At 42.7% G+C, this 18691-nt stretch overlaps 1 pseudogene; it reads right to left on the bottom strand.

Moving 5' to 3' along the window:
- LOC133071836 (nucleolar RNA helicase 2-like) overlaps nucleotides 1-18405 on the bottom strand; it is a 49104-nt pseudogene extending 30699 nt beyond the window's left edge.
- Between the last annotated feature and the right edge of the window lie 286 nt (nucleotides 18406-18691).

Below are 18691 nucleotides of genomic sequence, written 5' to 3'. Positions count from 1 at the left end.
AGCTCATCAGTAAAGAAACTATCTGCCAATGCAGAAGATGCAGTTCAATCCTTGGATTGGGAAGATCCCTGGAGGAGGAAATGGCAACTCACTCCAGTATTCTTGTCTGGAAAACTCCATGAACAGAGGAGCTCAGTCTATGGGGTCGCAAGAGTCAGACACAACTGATCACGCACTTACCTCTGCCTCCACAGACCTAACAGAGAGGGGCTGCATTCTAACAGAGAGGGGTTACATCCATGATGATCAACCTGGCTGTATGTTAGATCCACCTAGGAGCTCTAAAAAGTCTAAGACGCCCACTGTTTGCAGATCAACCACATGCAAAGCTTTGAGCGTAGGACCCTGACATCAGAATCTGTAAACCTTCCTAGATGGTTTGGGGTGTAACCAGAATGGAGAATGAACACTAGGCTGCCTTAGTTGCATCAGAATAAATGAGAACAGCTGGATGGTCTTCCAGGGAGCAGGAAGGTGGGGACTGGTATTGCCACTGATAGTGAAGGGGCTTCCCTGGTGACTTAGATGGTAAAGAATCTGCCTGCAGTGCAGGAGACCTGGGTTTGATCCCTGGGTCAGGAAGAGCCTCTAGAGAAGGGAGTGGCTACCCATTCCAGTGTTCTTGACTGGAGAATTCCACGGACAGAGGAGCCTGGTGGGTTGCAATCCATGGGGTCACAAAGAGTCAGACATGACTGAGTGATTGATAGTGAGTCAGGGTAGGCTAGAGACAGGAGGAGGGCATTATGATCCTCCCCCATGGGGGGAGTTTGTACCTATCAGGAAGTGTTGTGGGCTGAATTGTGTCTCCTCAAATTCACATGCTGAAGTCCAAACCCCCACACCTCAGAATGTGACTGTATTGGGACACAATGTCCTTACAGAGGAGATAAGAGGGAGGCTACATGCAATATGACCATTGTGCTTACAAGAGGAGGAGATGAGGACACAGGCACGCAGAGAGGGAAGAGCATCTGGACACACAGTGGGAAGGCGGCCATCTGTAAGCCAAGGAAAGAGGGAAAAACCAACCCTACCGACACCTTGATCTCAGATTTCTAGACTAAAACCGTGTAAAAGGAAATACCCGCTGCTTAAGCCGCCCAGTATGGCAGCCCTAGCAAACTAATACAGGAAGCCGGGTTCCATTTGATGATACGGCTGTCTTATCACGGCTACTAAAACACAGTCATGGGAACTTTTCTGGTGGTCCAGTGGTTAAGACTCCGCCTGCCAATGCAGAGGACATGGGTTGGATCCCTAGTCCAGGAAGATTCCACATGCTGCAGGGCAAGTATGCCTGTGTGCCACAACCAAAGAAGTGCACGTGCTCCAGAGCACATGCCCCCCAACAAGAGAAGCCACCACAATAAGAAGCCCTCGCACTACAGCTGGAGAGTAGCCTCTGCTCTCCACACCTAGAGAAAGCCTGCACGTAGCAACAAAGACCTAGTGCAGATAAAAATAAAATGAATTTTAAAAAATATAGTCATAGTAAAAAAAAAATTCTAACAGTGGCAAATGGTATAGAATGAAAATCTTAATTTCTCGTTTCTTCTCTGAACCCTCTGTAATAATTCCCCTGAGGTAAGTACTGTTAGCAGTTTTATATTAAATAATATCATGTGAAAGCATCAAGATTATTTCTTGACTATGCAGTGAGCACTTATACCTTCTGCATGGCAGACCTTGTGTAGCTGCCATACAGAGGAAGACTATGTGCTATTCTGAACCCCAGTGCTGGCCATGTGATGGTGCCTGGCTTCCCTCTCTGGGGTCAGGGCCCCCCAGCAGGAAGGAGAAGCATACTGGGGAGCCCACACATGGGGCCAGATGGGAATGAACACAGTTGTTATTTGGAGGGAGCCAAAGCAATCACCATCAAAGGGCAAGAACAAACAGGAATTGACATTTGTGCTTAGTCATGGAGGAAAGACACTTAGCCAGCAGCTGATTTAGGACAACAGGACCAGACCATGGATGGAGGGCAAGGCGGGAAGTGAGGAGGTGCCAGGGTCCCCAGCAGGAGCTGCAGGAGAGAGGCTTCTGCAGCTCTAGGCTGTGAGCAGAGTGGGGTGCAGGGTGTGACTGAGTGGCCCTGGCGAGCCAACAGACTTCAGGTCCTGGGGCGTCTCTCAGGTGACAAATACACACACGTGGGGAGTCTAGCCGACATCATCCTGAACAATTACAGCCACGGGAGGTCACACCCAGATCCCATGGAACACAGAGAAGGAATTAGGGAAGGAAGTCAGGAAGGTGACGTGGAGGAGTGAGGCTGAACTCGGTCTTGAAGAAGAGACACTGACCAGATGAAGGTGTGGAAGGACATCACAGGAAGGGGAAGCACAATCAAAGCCAGGATGGCCTGAGGGAAGAGGGTGTGTCTGCAGGAAAGAGAATAGACGGCAGTTGACGCGTGCAGAGGGTCTGGAAAGGCACCTAGAGCCAGGCTGGATGGCACCCATCAGAAGCAAGTGCGGGCCATGTACTGAGGGACCGTGATCGGAGGAGAGAGGGGCTGAATCTGGGCTGCAGACGCTGATCTACCTGACCCTCTAGGGGCAGTGAGGTGACAGGCTTGCATCTGGGGAGAGCATGCCAGCAGTGGGCAAACACGTTTCATCCTCAGCCTCCTTCTCACCTTCTCCACAGCTGCAGGAGCTTTCCTGCGCTCTCTCCTCTCTTCCACTTCTACAGCTCTTTGTCCCCAAGTAGGTCACTGCCTGTGACAAGGTGGACCTGCCCCACTGCTCCAGGCCCTGGAAGAATGCCCAGCACAGACTGCCCACCGTGGGTCACCGTGACGCCTGAAAGACACGGAACAGCTGCAGCCCGGCTGTAGGCGTGAGCCCCTCTGAAGTGTATACGGAAAGAAGTACATGGGCAGAAGTATCCCCCTGCCCCACCTTAAAATTCCAATTACACACAGAGCCCTGAAGAGTCTGACAGGATGAAAACACGTGTGGGCAGACCTCTGGGGTGTTCTTTAGGCTGCAACCAAGGCCCTTCTCTCTCTCTGGGATTCTGTGAAAGCCGTTTCACTTAACTTTCCCAGCATGTAAGACAGACCCTCTCCAGGGTTATCTCTGGATAACCCAAGGATCAGACAGTTGCTACACACTGTCTGTGCAGAATGAAATGCTTCTACTGAAGCAAAACCGACACAGCGGCACAGAACAGAGAAGCATGAGACTGGGCCATGGGAGGCCCGGTTATCTGGGACAGTGTTCCTTACCCAAGAGGGAAGCATTTATCTGAGCAGTACTGTGACCGTGTACTTTGAGATAAAATTTCCTAGGGAACCCTTCATATCAGCAGCGACTCTCCATCTCTGAACTTAAGAAAAAAAAAAAGAAGAAGTATGCATTTCTTTGCCTTATTTGGCTAAGAGCAAGTGTACAGTGAAGAGGGAGGGGAGGATTTGAAAGTCCAGCTTGTGTCCTGGTCCCCAACCTGAGCACTGGAAAAGGAGCCATGAGATGTATCAGTGTGAACCACCTCACAGTCTGGAGGCAGAGATGAGGTCTGACTTGAGGCCCTGAAAGGCCACCTCCCTGTCCCCTCCTCCCAAAAGGGGCTTCCCCAGTGTGTTTAGCACACAGCACAGTAAGTATGATAGTTAATTCTATGTGCCAATGTGGCTAGGCCACAGTACCCAGATATTTGGTCAAATAAAATACTAGTCTAGATGTCACTATGAAGGTGTTTTTTTAAGATGAGATTAATGATTACCATTTAAACCAGTAGAATCTGAGAAAGCAGATTACTCTCCCAAATGTAGGTGGGCCTCATCCAATCAGTTGAAGGCCATAAGAGAAAATGACTAAGGTTCCCCAAAGGCAAAGGAATTCTGACTGGAGCTGTGACATCAGCTCTTTCCTGGGCCTCTAGCCTGCCAGCCTGCCCTGCAGGTTTTGGACTACACAACTTTGTGTGCTAACTCCAGAATTTCTGAAACAGATATATGAAAAATGTATATACACTTTCAGGTATGCATGTATGGATATTAACTGTGTGTGTATATGTATATGTATGCATAGTGCATATACATGCTTGTATTTCCCAGTTCTCCCTAATGGAAGTACCAAGAAGGGAATACAGTCCAGAAGCAACAATGAGCACACTTAGGGCCCAGATAGTGGTGTCTCATATTCCTCACAAAAACTGACCAGGACTACTCAGAAAAACGGCTGATTCGAAGACCAGGGCAGGGTCAGTACAAGATGAGCCTGGAACATGTTAAGCCAGAAAGAAAGAAAAGAAGTGCCCACAAAAGATAATGGAGCATAAATGCTGGAAAGGGTGTGGAGAAAAGGGAACCCTCTTACACTGTTGGTGGGAATGCAAACTAGTATAGCCGCTATGGAGAACAGTGTGCAGATTCCTTAAAAAACTGGAAATAAAACTGCCGTATGACCCAGCAATCCCACTCCTGGGCATACACACAGAGGAAACCAGATCTGAAAGAGACACGTGCACCCCAATGTTCATCGCAGCACTGTTTATAATAGCCAGGATATGGAAGCAACCTAGACGCCCATCAGCAGATGAATGGATGAGAAAGCTGTGGTACATATACACAATGGAATATTACTCAGCCATGAAAAAGAATTCATTTGAAACAGTTCTAATGAGGTGGATGAAACTGGAGCCCACTATACAGAGTGAAGTAAGCCAGAAAGAAAAACACCAATACAGTATACTAACACATATATATGGAATTTAGAAAGATGGTAATGATAACTCTATATGCAAGACAGAAAAAGAGACACAGATGTACAGAGCAGACTTGGAATCAATGGGAGAAGGCGAGGGAGGGATGACCTGAGAGAACAGCATCGAAACATGTATATTATCAAGTGTGAAACAGATTGCCAGTCCAGGTTGGATGCATGAGACAAGTGCTCGGGGCTGGTGCACTGGGATGACCCAGAGGGATGGGATGGGGAGGGAGGTGGGAGGGGGGATCAGGATGGGGAACACATGTAAATCCATGGCTGATTCATGTCAATGTATGGCAAAAACCACTATAATATTGTAAAGTAATTAGCCTCCAACTAATAAAAATAATTGGGGGAAAAAAATAAAGTATGGAGCCCCTACTCCTTTTCCATCCGCCAAAAAAATAAATAAATAAATAAATAATGGAGCATGTTACAAGGACTTGGGAAGCAGCTCAAAGTCTTCGCAGTGGTACACTAGAGCACCAGCACATTAAGTACAATAATAAACTCTTGGAAAATGGGATTGAAAAATTAATCTATATCACAGATTTTAAAAGATATATGCACCAATAGAGGAGAAGGTTACTCTGCTTACAGTCAAATGCTGAGGGCCAAATGGCTAACGTGCAGGGGGAGCTGGAGAAGGAACATTATCATTGTACAGCCACAGAGTGGAGAGTAGATCAGCAAGAAGCACCCATGGATTTTCAATCCAGGGGGAGGTTTTGATAAGGAGCAGGACACTTGTATGTGTTAAAGTGTCTCCTCATGACCTGCTTATGAATTCAAGGGAGAAAATAAAACCTAATAATTATGTAGCAGAGATCAGAATTACCTCCACCAGTGAGTAGTGTGTGTCTCCTAACACACGAGTCCGTGAAGGACACAACTTCACCAGTGCAGCATCATGGCCAGCAATGCACAACCCCAGTAAAATCACCGAGAAACATCAGGCAAACAGAACATGATGACTGTTCTATTTTTAAAGAGAACGGTGCATGGATGGGAGGGGGGACTCTGTTTCTCAAATGTCAATGTCATAAAAGACGACGAAAGGCCATCAAAGTGTTTCAGACTAAAGGAGACCAAAAGATCATGACAACTAAATGCAGTACCCAACCCTGCACTGAATCCTGTGGAGGAGAATGAAGTGCTAGAAAGAACATTATTAGATTGACTGACAAAATCAGGATACAGCTGCCAGATTAGATGAAAGATTACATCAATGTAAGTTTATGAAGTTGATACTGTACCATGGTTATGTAAGAAAATATTCTATTCTTAGGTAATACACACTGAAATATTTAAAGGGAAAACACCATATGTAATTTACCTTCAACTGGCTCAGAAAAAAGAATTCTATATTTACACATGTATGTATGTCTCTGTACATACACAGAGATGGATGGATGGGTGGGTGTATGGATGGGTGACTGGGTGGGTGGATGGGTGGATGGATGGATGGATGGGTGGGTGTATGGATAGATGGGTGGGTGTATGGATGAGTGACTGGGTGGGTGGATGGGTGGATGGATGGATGGATGGATGGGTGGATGAACAGATAAAAGAGGCAAGGAGGGAGAGAGAAAGAACAAAGCTCCTGGGGGAAAGAGAACTCTATGGGGAAGAGAGACATTTGTTCTCTGTGTCTGTAGCAGCATGTGTTCTCAGCCCATGCCCACAGTAAGGCTGGATGAACTAATCCTTTGACCTGAAGAAATAACCAAAAATATATGAGGTGAACTTGGGGCACTGGTTAGAATCAGATCATTTAGACCAAGTGAGCACATCTAACGCAGTAGCCCCCTCTCGGTGACCACGTGCTACGGTGTGTTATAGACAACTCTAGCTTAATCAGTGTTCCAGTCAGCTTTCTAGCAGGAAACAGATGGTACACTGAAACTAGATCACTGAAGACAGTGTAATAAAGGATATTTACAAAAGTGAAGGACAGTGTTAGAGCAACCAGTGAGGGAAGATGCAGCTCCCCATGCAAAGCAGTACTGAGGAGCCGGTGCTACCAGAAAACAAAACAGAAGGGAGGGAGCAGTTACGTAGAGAAGATCTGTGCTGAGACCTGGTCTGGCCGTCTCAGAGGAGCCGTCTGCTCTGGAAAAGGGATGCACCCGACTTTGCAGCCAACCCTGCGCAATCCAGAAGGGAGGGACCAGAGAGGACAAACACCTTGATCATACTTTCCCTACAACCTCTGGTCTCCCTCCAGGGTCTCCAACTGGCTGAATCCTCCTGGTAGCTGGTGGGCAAGGGAGCCTATTGATGCAGTCTACACAAGTCAGTCTCCCAGGGGAAAGGATGAGGTAGAGGAGGGTAGAGAGCAAACCTTACAGGGGAGATGGACTTGGCAATGATTTGGGGCTATGATGGATGTTTAACTTTGCAGGAGCACAGAAAGCTGACATTCAACATTACCAAACAAAAGAGCTCTGATGGTATGTAGAAGATTCTTGGAACTGGAATGGTCAAAGAGTTTGAAACGAAAGTTGAAAAAAAAAAAAGTGCTGTTTTCCTGAATATTGGAAATAAGACTTTTAAAATCCATATTTTTTCTAAAGTAATTTTCCAAATTGTCAACCACAGCCAGTAGGAAGTAAACATAGGAGAATTCATTAACAAGAGAGCAGCAAAACTGAACATGGATGGAGAAATTCCCCCATTAGTTTTTCTTGGAAGTAGAATACCTGTCAGATTTGACAAAAGGGTGGTAAGTTTCTGCAGTGCTCCACCAAAGTGTGGCCCCGGGTCTGGTGTGTATTCAGTGGGGGGGTCTCTGCAGAGGGCAGGGCACAAGTCAGGATGTAGACTGCACAGCTACAGGAAATTCAGGGGGCAAGATAAAGCTATTGACTGAAAGATGAATCACAAAATGAGAAGTTGGGAGGTCTGGAGGAAGAGCAGGGGCGTGATGTATGACAACATGTGGCCAGTGTTTCAGGACCCAGGCTGTGAGAGGCCAGTGCTGAGTGCCATTCGCTGTTTGTTTTGGATGCAGGATTCACTATGGAGAAGAGGACAGACCTCACAACTAAGACCAAGGCTGACCCTTCCCAGCCCATTACGTCCTCTGTCTCGAGACACAAGCCCAGTCATGATTTCCTGACATGAAACTATACTAAGTGCTGCCTTTTCTGCCCCACCTCCCACCACTCCCTAACCCTTCTCCACTCTCCAGTCACGACGCTTTCTCTGAACATACCCTGCAGTTTAACATTACTGTGTCTTTGCGAATTGCAATAGACTTCAAGTTAAGCTGCTATAACAAAGAAAGAATAAAATAGAGAGCCTTAAATTTTTTCTCCTGAAGCAGTCCAGGGGTGAGTGGCACAGAGCTGGTAGGGCAGTGCTGCTCCCACTGTGGGATCCAGGTTCCTCACATCCTGGAACATCCTGTTACTTCCCCATCTCCTGGGGTATTGCCATCATCCGTGGAGGTGAAGTGGGCTTGCCTTCATGTCTGGCAAAGAGAGAGCATGGAGAAGTGGCTTCGTCTCTAAAGAGATGGCTCAGAAGTGGCTCACGGAACTTTTGTTCACATGCTATTGGCCTGAACCTAGTTGCATTGCCATTCTAGCTGCAAGGGAGTTTGGAAAGTATAGCCTCTACCTGTTATCTACACGAACACATAGTATTCTTTCATGGAAGGGGGAACTAATGGCAGCCTGTTACCAGAACTTAAGTAACAGGTCAAATGGGCCCCATTGGCCCGCAACTGGGTACAATTAGAGCACTAAATGATTAAGTACAATAGTAAACTATTTTAAGATGAGGATGCACATTGATCCTTTTCTATCCACATCAGTGATTTGAAAAGGTACATAAACAAATGGGGGAAAAGGGAAGGTTCTTGTTTATGATAACCATCTGCCACCAGTCTGCCATTTTCTCAGCCCAGAACGGACTTTGCTCACCTTGATCACATCCCTGAATTTCCCTTTCTGCCCTTTTGTGACTTAGTTAAAAATAAACTCCCCCTATTCTCCAACCCCAACATTTTTTTTTAACTCCTCTTCGTTATAATTATCTGGGTATAGCTTAGACTGCGAGCTGAAAAAGTCAGCAGCAAATTACCAAGATCACTCCCAAGGAGAACAATCTCTATAAAGTCTGTAAAACTCAGTTGTTGCAATCTTCACTTGCTCACCCTTCAGAACAGTGTTGCTGTTGAAGAAAAGTTGTTTCCAACCCTGATCATACTTTTTCATATCCTTTCAGAGTCAGAGATCTTCTGTGACCTGGAAATGGTCTCTCAGGCCACTGACCTACTCCTCCTCATAGTTGCTCTCTCTTGTAGCAAGTTTGTGTCCCACTCTCCATGGTTCCACAACAGGACCTGTTCAACCTTAGAGACCAGACACCACTACAATCACAAATGCTCTCATCTGTATCAAAATAAAACGTGTGTTCTGACCAGAATCTCACAGCTCATTTGTGAAATCTGTAGTGCAGAGAGTTCAGGTCCCTTGATGAAAGATCACTGAAGTAAGCCCTTACTGAGTGTTAGCTGAACAAACCATTCATTCATTGAACAAATAAATAAATAATAATGCTGGTCAATATTTAATCCAAATGCTAGTTATAAAAATCTCTAATTTGAAAAGATGAATGCACCCAAATATTCACGGCAGCATTATTTACAATAGTCAAGATATGGAAGCAATCTAAGTATCCATTAGCAGAGGAATAGATAAAAAAGATGTGATACATATATACAATGGAATATTACTCAGCCATAAAAAAGAATGAAATAATGCCCTTTGCAGCAACATGGGTGTACCCAGAGATTGTCATACTACGTGAAGTAAGTCAGACAGAGAAAGACAAATCAAATATCACATGCCATCACTTATATGTGGACTCTAAACAAAATCATACAAATGAGCTTATTTACAAAGCAGAAACAGACTCACAGACATAGAAAACAAATTTATGGCTACCAAAAGGGAAGAGTTGAGGAGGGCAGCAGATAAACTAGGAATTTGGGATCAACAGGTACACACAGCTATTTATAAAATAGACAAACAACAAGGACCTACTTTAAAGCACAATGGAACTATATTCAATATCTTGTAATAATCTATAATGGAAAAGAATCTGAAAAGAATGTATATATATTCTTTAGCTGTACACTTGAAACTAACACAACATTATAAATCAACTATACTTCAATTTTTAAAAAAATCTAGTTACAAACAGTCTGGCTCTTTCAGTTGTTTTAATCATCAAATGGCATTTGTAGGTTTCCTGTCTGCTCACAAGATTTCCATTGATCAAAGCACACTGTCATACTGCCTAAATCTAATCTTGATGAAGGGGTAGTACTGGGTTTCATGCTTTTTAGAAATCTTGGAAATTAAAAGGCATAAATCCTGTTGGACTGTTGGTGTGGAGGGTAGTCTTGGGGGAATCCACTCTTTCAGGTTCTCAGGATAGTCCTGCTGTGGCTCTCCCCTAATGCTTCTGAAATGGTCTTTATTTAAGATTGAGGACCGACAGTGAACACAAAGTTCTCCTGTCACTTTGGAACCCACCCAGGGCTCCTACATGTGGTGGGAGGCCCTGAGCACCACCAGCAGTACAGGCTGGCAGCTCTCCCCAAAGCAGGCTTCTTGGGCCTGAAGGTTTAGGAGGACAAGATAAGTAAGACTAATGATATAACATCAAGGACGTCTATTTGAAGACAAAACTACACACCAGCTACACCTTGAGATCAACAGTCAGCCCCGTCTACATTAATATCCAAATGACTCCATAAAGATCACTGGTTCCAGTAACGATGTCACTCAGGCACTGTAAGAGCCCAGATCATCCTAGATCCTGCCATGTTCAGATTCACATGCTTCCCAAACACTGGAATAAAGGCTTCCATTTTTATAAGCAAAGAGTTTAAACAAAAATTTCACTTTTACTCTATCCCCTGAGTTTCCTGAGTTCATCCTGTTAATGAAACCTGTTTCTATCTAAAACAAAATAGGGTCTGAAACCTGCCAACCTTCTAAACACCTAACGTAGAGAAATTTCAAGCTACTTGGCACAGTCACGTTATCAAATCAGATGTTTGGTGTGTTTTTTCCTGAGAATACTGTGAAACATCCTAACACATGAGTTGAAGTTTTTAAAGACCACCCTAAAAACTAATCATAACCTTTGAATAACTACAAAAGTATCAACTGAATTATAATTTATGTCACACTTTTAATAGGGGGAGAAAACACCTTTGCGGATTGATCCTGGGGAGATTTTCACATAAATAGAGACACAATATGGTTTAAAGTGAAAGAAAAGGTGGGGGAGAAGGGACATATGCATATGTATGGCTGAGTCCCTTCCCTGCTCACCTGAAACTATCACAACATTGTTATTTGGCTATGCTGCTGCTGCTGCTAAGTCGCTTCAGTCATGTCCGACTCTGTGCGACCCCATAGATGGCAGCCCACCAGGCTCCCCCGTCCCTGGGATTCTCCAGGCAAGAACACTGGAGTGGGTTGCCATTTCCTTCTCCAATGCACAAAAGGGAAAGTGAAGTCGCTCAGTCATGTCCGACTCTTAGCGACCCCATGGACTGCAGCCTACCAGGCTCCTCCGTCCATGGGTTCTTCCAGGCAAGAGTACCAGAGTGGGTTGCCATTGCCTTTTCCTTAATTGGCTATACCCCAATACAAAATAAGGGCTTCCCTGATAGTTCAGTTTTTAAAGAATCCACCTTCAATGCAGGAGACCCCGGTTCGATTCCTGGGTCGGGAAGATCCCCTGGAGAAAGGATAAGCTACCCACTCCAGTATTCTTGGGCTTCCCTAGTGGCTCAGCTGGTAAAGAATCCACCTGAAATATGGGAGACCAAGGTTTGATCCCTGGGTTGGGAAGATTCCCTGGAGAAGGGAAAGGCTACCCACTCCAGTATTCTGGCCTAGAGAATTCCATGGACTATATATAGTCCATGGGGTTGCAAAGAGTCAGACATGACTGACAAACTTTCACTACAAAATAAAAAATTTAAAAAAATAATGAAGTGAAAGAAAAGATTGTTGAAAGCAAGGCCCAATACTCTCATATCAGCAGACTTCAAAGATAGTGCAGCTTCAGTTCCAAACCAACACCATAAACTGAGTATTGCAATAAAGTGAGTCACACAAATTTTTTGGTTTCCCAGTGCATATAAAAGTCGTGTTTACATCATACGGCGCTATGGGGTCGCACAGAGTCGGACATGACTGAAGCGACTTAGCAGCAGCAGCAGCAGTCTAGTTTACAATAGCATACATCTAAAAAAAGTATATTCTTTAATTTAAAAATATGTTATTGCTAAAAAAAAAAAAATGCCAATCATTTGAACATTTAGTGAGTAGTAGTAGTAGCAAATATCACTTGTCACAGATCACTTTAACAAATATAATAATAATAAAAAGTTTGAAACATTGCCAAAATGTGACACAGAGGCACAAAGTGAGCACATGTTATAGGAAAAGTGGCCCCAGTACACTCAGTCAGTGCAGGGTGCCACAAACCTTCAATTTGTAAAAAAAACAAAAACAAAAAAACCAAAAAAACCACCGTATCTGTGAAGCACGATAAAACAAAGCATATTCAAACACGGTCTACCTGTAATGAGATTTCCAAACAGATAAAATATTATGTGCTATTACAGGATATTATAGCTGATGTCTGACTTATGGCCCAAATGGGATTCAAACACATCTAAACATAGCTGGTGAGTAGCAGGCAGCCCTTGGTGCTAATGATCTACATAAGAAGAGCTGTTTATGGCTGAAGGAATAAACACGGCTGAGGCACTTGTGCCTAGGGGGTGCATGATGTCTGTGCCCCAAATAGCTAGTGAGATATGAGAAATGCAGAATGCTATTTCAGTAAATGCTATTTACTGAAATGGACATACTACAAGGAGAAAGCAAAGTGGATATGAAACATTCTGGGCTGGGAGCTGCAAACCTGAGTTCTAACATATCTTGGCCTCAGTGTTATTTCTTCAGAACTCCTTTTCCTCACATGCTATGTATTTGGTTTGGGCTAGATGATGTTTGTGGACCTTCCAGTTACAGACTAGAACTACAGTGGTCGGACTTTAAGGAGAACCATGACCAAAAATAATATAAAATAACAAGATAGTCAGTGAAAGAACAACAGTCAGAAAGGCATGGAAAAGAAGTGGCTGGTATGTCTCCTTTATCAAATGGAAGAAGGATCTGAAATCCATTTCCCTGGACACAGACAGAGGGCAGCAACAGCAGAGTCATGTATTTCTGTGGTGTCTACAGATCCCAACAAATTTTTATTCCCATGGGAATGAGGAAACAAGGTTGCTTCCTAGCAGACTGGTGACTTTAAATTCCCATCTCTTCTGAGACTTTCCTTCTGTTTCTGTTGTACTGAACCCTGCTTTGGTAGCGTGAAAATGAAAAGACAAGTAGCACCTGAAAGAAAAAATGTCCCCTCCTACTCTTCCAGTACATTTTATTCAAAAGATGGGCAATGGGGAAAGATGAAACCAAATAAAATGAAACAAAATCCTGAAAATTTTTTTCATACTCCATGTGAGTTCATGAACCTATTATAACTGGCTACCAAATCCTTAACATTTTTATCTCCCTTCAGTCTCTACTCACTCCCTATATTTTAGTATCATTTTTGGTAATTTGAATAAAATGCCTAAGTTTTCCTAGGGTTCATAATACAAAGGAGTGATAGAATTCACTCTTAGCCCATCTGGAGACATTTTTGTGAAACAGGAGGGGGAAAGCCACATTTCCCCTCACGGCTGGATAAGGACGTGTGAGCTGGAATTTCAGCACCACCAGCCCCCAGTGGACACCTTTGTACAATGAAACTTTACAAACAGCCACAGTGGCTCTGATCTGAGTGGATACAGAATACTTAGGAAAGGCTCCCAGCATCCTGAGCTCTGCTTCATGAATATGGACTGTCCTCACACCCAAAGGAAAGAAAATAACTTCTGCATTAATTTTCAGAAAGAGCTTCAAAAAAACTCAAGCCTGGTGTATTTTTAGAAGTTCACCTACAGCTTGATTTTAAACTTTGCTTTGTCTTTCTATTTCAAATAATCTTATGGGAATCTTTAAACTTCATCTTTTCAGGAGAAATTGTGGAGGCAGGTGTTCAAATGAAAGAGAAAATCTAAAAGTTTGTACTTGTAAATTAATGTTGAATTTAAATAGCCCAAAGAATATTTTACTGAGCAATGACTTGCAGGAATGACCTTTAAAGAAGTCTTTTTCTTCCTTTTACTATTGAACACACTCATGTATGCATATGCATACACACATGATCTATGTGTGCTAGTACAAATATTAACTTAAAATTTGGCAGTATGATTAAAAAAGTTTTTTTTTGCCTAACCACATATCTTGTGTGATCTTGGTTCCCTGACTAGGGATCAAACCTGTGCCCCCTGCAGTGGAAGCGTGGAGCCCTAACCACTGGATCATCAGGGAACTCCCGATTTTTCTTTTAATAAATCATCAATTGCCAAACTGGAAGTTAACAGCTCCAACCATTTAAAATTATCATTGATTTTTTAAAAGAGTATAGAAATTTTCATTTTTAAACTAAGGGAAGATGATATTGTTTGTTTCTTAAAGGAACAAAAATTATAAATCATTATTCTAATTGTGCCCTCAAAATTCATGAGTTTGTCCATTATAAAATTGTTTATATACACTAGTGTTATGTTTCAAAGATACACAAAAAATTAAAAAAAAAAGATACACAAAAAAGTAAAACAAACAAAACTTTAAAATTCACAATCCACTCACCTAGAAATAAACAAAGCTAAAATTTTTGTTTTCCTTCTGATCTATCTTTTCTGCATGAAAAAGCATACTCAGATAACATAAAAGTTATTTTTAATAACAGATTAAATGAATTTCTTTCATTTAACCAATTATTAAGGTTTTTCAAACACCTTATTTTAGATATCTAACATAATTATTTATGACATGTGGTAGCCAGCCTCCAAGACAACCCCAGTCATTACAGCCTCCTGGTGTTCATGACCCTATGCAGTACTTTTTCACATTGAGCAGAGGTGACCTGCATAACCAATAAGATACTTCAGAAAAACAGTTTGACTTCCAAGACTATGTCATAAAAGATGTTGCAGTTTTCACCTTTTTTGGTTTGCTCAGTATAGGAGAAGCCAGGTGACATGTAATGAGGACTCCAGTCATCCACTTCAGAGAGGTCCATGTGGTGAGGAATTGAGGTCTCCTGCCAATAACCAGCACCAATTTGCTAGGTATTAATATTTGAGTTGTCACCATACAAGTAGATCCTCCCATTCAGTCAGCTTCTTGGATGGCTGCAGCCCTGGTTGACACCTTGATCGTAACCACGTGAGAGGCTGAGACAGAATCACCAAGCTAATCTGCTCCTGGGTTCCAGATCCACAGAAATTGTAGGGATTAATATTTATTATTTTAAATATATACATTTTGGAATAATGTTGCATATAAATAATTATGACTTTGGTATCAGATGTGGGGCACTATCATAACAAAACTGCTAAAATGTGGGGGTGCCTTTATGACAGGGAAAACTCAGAAGTAAAAGCCTAAGGTACATTGAAGAAACTTAGCAGAAGCCTGATGACCTTCAAGGATGCCATTGGTAAGGACTCAGAGGAAAAATCTGGAAAATATTACCGGGAACTAAAAGATAAGAGATTCTTGTTAGATATGACAGAAAATTTAGCAACTGTCATATGCAAAAATATGGGGGGGAGGAGAAATATATCTAATGAGCTAAGTGATCTAGCTAAGGAGATTTCCAGGCAGTGTTGAAAGTACTGCTTGGTTTCTTATAGCAAAATGTAAGAGGAGAGATAAGCAGAAGGAAGAATTATTCAATAAAAAGGAGTCAAGACTTTCTGCTTCTGAAATTTTCCAGATGACAGAAAATGCTAAAATTGTAAAATAGCTCCCAGGCAAAGAACAAATGCAGGGCTTTTCCAGGAAAACATGGTCTAAAGATGAAGTTGAGGTTGTGACTATAAAAATCTCATTTACTGATTAAGGAAAATCTAAGGTAGTACTTCAGAGAACTCTAGGGCTTCTGAAAGTTTACGGACATTGACCCTCTGCAGTTTCAACAGCCCAAGGTAGAAAAGGGCTTATCTTGAAGAGATTTATGGTGTGACTTTTAACTAATGGAATAAACCCCACTTAACTGCCCTGTTGCAGGTAACCTACAGAGTTTTGTTTTTGTTTTTGTTTTTAAATTAATATTGGCAGAAACATTATCAGGGTGGACTGCATGGACAGAAACCATACAAAGTGAAAAGAGGCCTTCAGACAGTCAAACTTTGAGAGGCAGGAAGTAGGGTAAGACTATCTCTAAGCTGCAAATCATGGGTTGCCTTTAATGGAACAGGAAGGAAGAATCAGAGGGCAGAACTAAGAGCTCAGAGGGTAGAACCAGGAGCTATAGAGAATCATTCCCAGGAAAGAGTGGACCCAAGTTTATTTAAGGAACTTTTCCACATTTACTTAGCTGGATATTAGAACTTCTATGAAGCAGTGACTTCTGTGTGCTTTCTGTTCTCCCCATTTTGAATGGCAGTATCTGTAATATTATTTAAAGGCTATCGCACCAGTATATATCAAGTGTGGGAGGGGGCAGGTAACTTGCCTCTGTAATCCACAGGTCTTCAGATTGAGAGGAACTGTACTTGAACTGTACTTGGAATGCTGGCTTAAAAAATAGTCACAACCTAGAAGTTGAGAGTTAAGTTTTATTTGGTGGGAATTTTTAGGACTTCAAGCCCAGGAGATAGCAGTTCAAGTAACCCTGAGAGAACTGTTCTGAGGAGGCTTGGGGGAGGAGAAAGGTAAACTTGTAATAACGGGCAAGTAGTCTGAACATCAAAAAATTATTGTTAATTAAGGAAGCCAGATACCTCAAGTTAAGGAATTTAGCGCTTCTCTATGTATGGGAAGATGCAAGACTCATTCCTTTCTTACATTTCTCAGCTATCTGGGGCCAGTGCTCACCGTGGGGGGTGGTTGACTCTGCCAGAAAACAGGCATTGTTATTCCTGGGCTCAGAAAATCACATTTGGAGGGCTGGAATCCCTGATGGCTGTGACATCCTTGTTTATTGTTATGATAGGAAATACTTCATTTCACAGGAACTATATACTGAAGAAACTATTCTTGAAGAGCTTCATCTACCTCTGCACCTGACTTAGCTGAAACTTTTGAGCACCTTGTCAAAGGGTGATTGTATTTTGCATGGGTGAGGGTGAGAATCATCGGAGGCCAGGGCACAGACTGTAGTAACCAGCCTTTCCAATGACCCCCAGTAATTCTTGCCTCCTGATTTCATGTCCCTATTGAGGTCCCTATCACCATTGAATAGGGCTAATCTGTGCAACACATAGAATATTAGAAAACAAACCCAGCATGACTTCAAAAAAGATGCTGTTTCAACTTTGCTCTCTCTTGGATCACTTGCTGCAGGGAACAGCTCTAGACCTCTGGAGAGGTCCATATGGTGAGGAATTGAGACCTCCAGCCAACAACCAGCACTAAGTCTTCAAGCATGCATGGGAGTCACCGGCAAAGCAGAACCTACAGCCCCGGTCAAGGTTTCGGATGACCACAGGCCTGGTCAACAACTTGACTAAAATCTCATGATATATCCTAAGGCAGAGCCATCCAGCTAAGGTGTCCCTGGGTTTGTTATCCACAGAAATTGTGTGAGATAATAAATATTATTTTAAGCCACTAATTTTTGGGGTAATTTGTTATGTGCTAATAAATAACTCAGCCTTATTTCATCATATGAATATACCATAATTCAGTGTTAATTTAGATTTAAATTTAGATTTTTTCTAATTTTTCATTATAAATACTACTATAATGAACCCGATAAATAATACTACTGTGAAGAACCTGATAAATAATAAAGTGTCTGAATCTCTAATGTGAATAGATTCTTAAAAGAGAAATGACTAGATTTGAGCAGTGTATGTTGACAGCCGCATTATACAAAAGCATGCATTTTACTGTAGCCTCAGTTATGCTTTTCAAAACCACATGACAAGAATATCCATTATCAATATTCTCATTTAACACTACACTGGAATAGACACACTTATGAAAGAAAATGAAATTAAAAGCACAAAAGTTAGAGAGGAAAAACTTAAACCTCCACTATTTTTATTTGATATGATGAATATTTGAAAAACACAAGAGGAACTGCTGAAATGCTATTATAAATGATATGAAACCCCAGTAAGTTAACAAGAAACCAAAGAACTTCATTGCTACCCTAGACACATTCAAGACACCTTGGACAGAGGTCTGACCAAGTGTGATTATGGGCACCAGTAGGAGGAAGAATTCAGCTGCCTCTTGACCGTATCCTACTGAATTCATGTCACCCAAAAAGCAAGTTACACAAATACAAACAATAATGTCAGCTGTATAACACTTGAATATTACATCCACACCTCTCAAATTTTGTTGCTGATTTTGAAACAACAAGAAGGAAACAAGGGCGTACATGGAGACTGAAGCAGTTTGTCAGCCTGCACTACCTCATTCCTTTCCTCAATCCCTGCAGCTTCGCCGACTCCTTCAGATAATCTCTGCGACTGACGAGCCAGGTCTTCAGTGTTTAGCCTCATGCTTCCTGAGTCCCTGCCGAGTCACTCTCCCACTCCTGGCAAGCTCTTCCTTGTGAGAGCTTCTACTAAGCTCCTATCCTGAACCGTATGTTCAAGCCCAAAAGCTGAACCAGGCTGACGCTGCTAAGTCAATTCCCCATGGTTCCAGGGCCCAGGAACAGGGGTATCTTGAGGCTGTGTCACAAACCAGTGGTACCATGAACTTGAGGTCCACACTTCTTTACCAGATCAGCTAGCAAGAGACAAAACTCATCAGGACATGTGGCCTTTGTTCACTCTATGGCAC

The sequence above is a fragment of the Dama dama genome, chromosome 17 (genome assembly GCF_033118175.1).
Source record: "Dama dama isolate Ldn47 chromosome 17, ASM3311817v1, whole genome shotgun sequence".
Classification (NCBI taxonomy): domain Eukaryota; kingdom Metazoa; phylum Chordata; class Mammalia; order Artiodactyla; family Cervidae; genus Dama; species Dama dama.
This window is presented reverse-complemented; position numbering and strand designations above follow the sequence as displayed.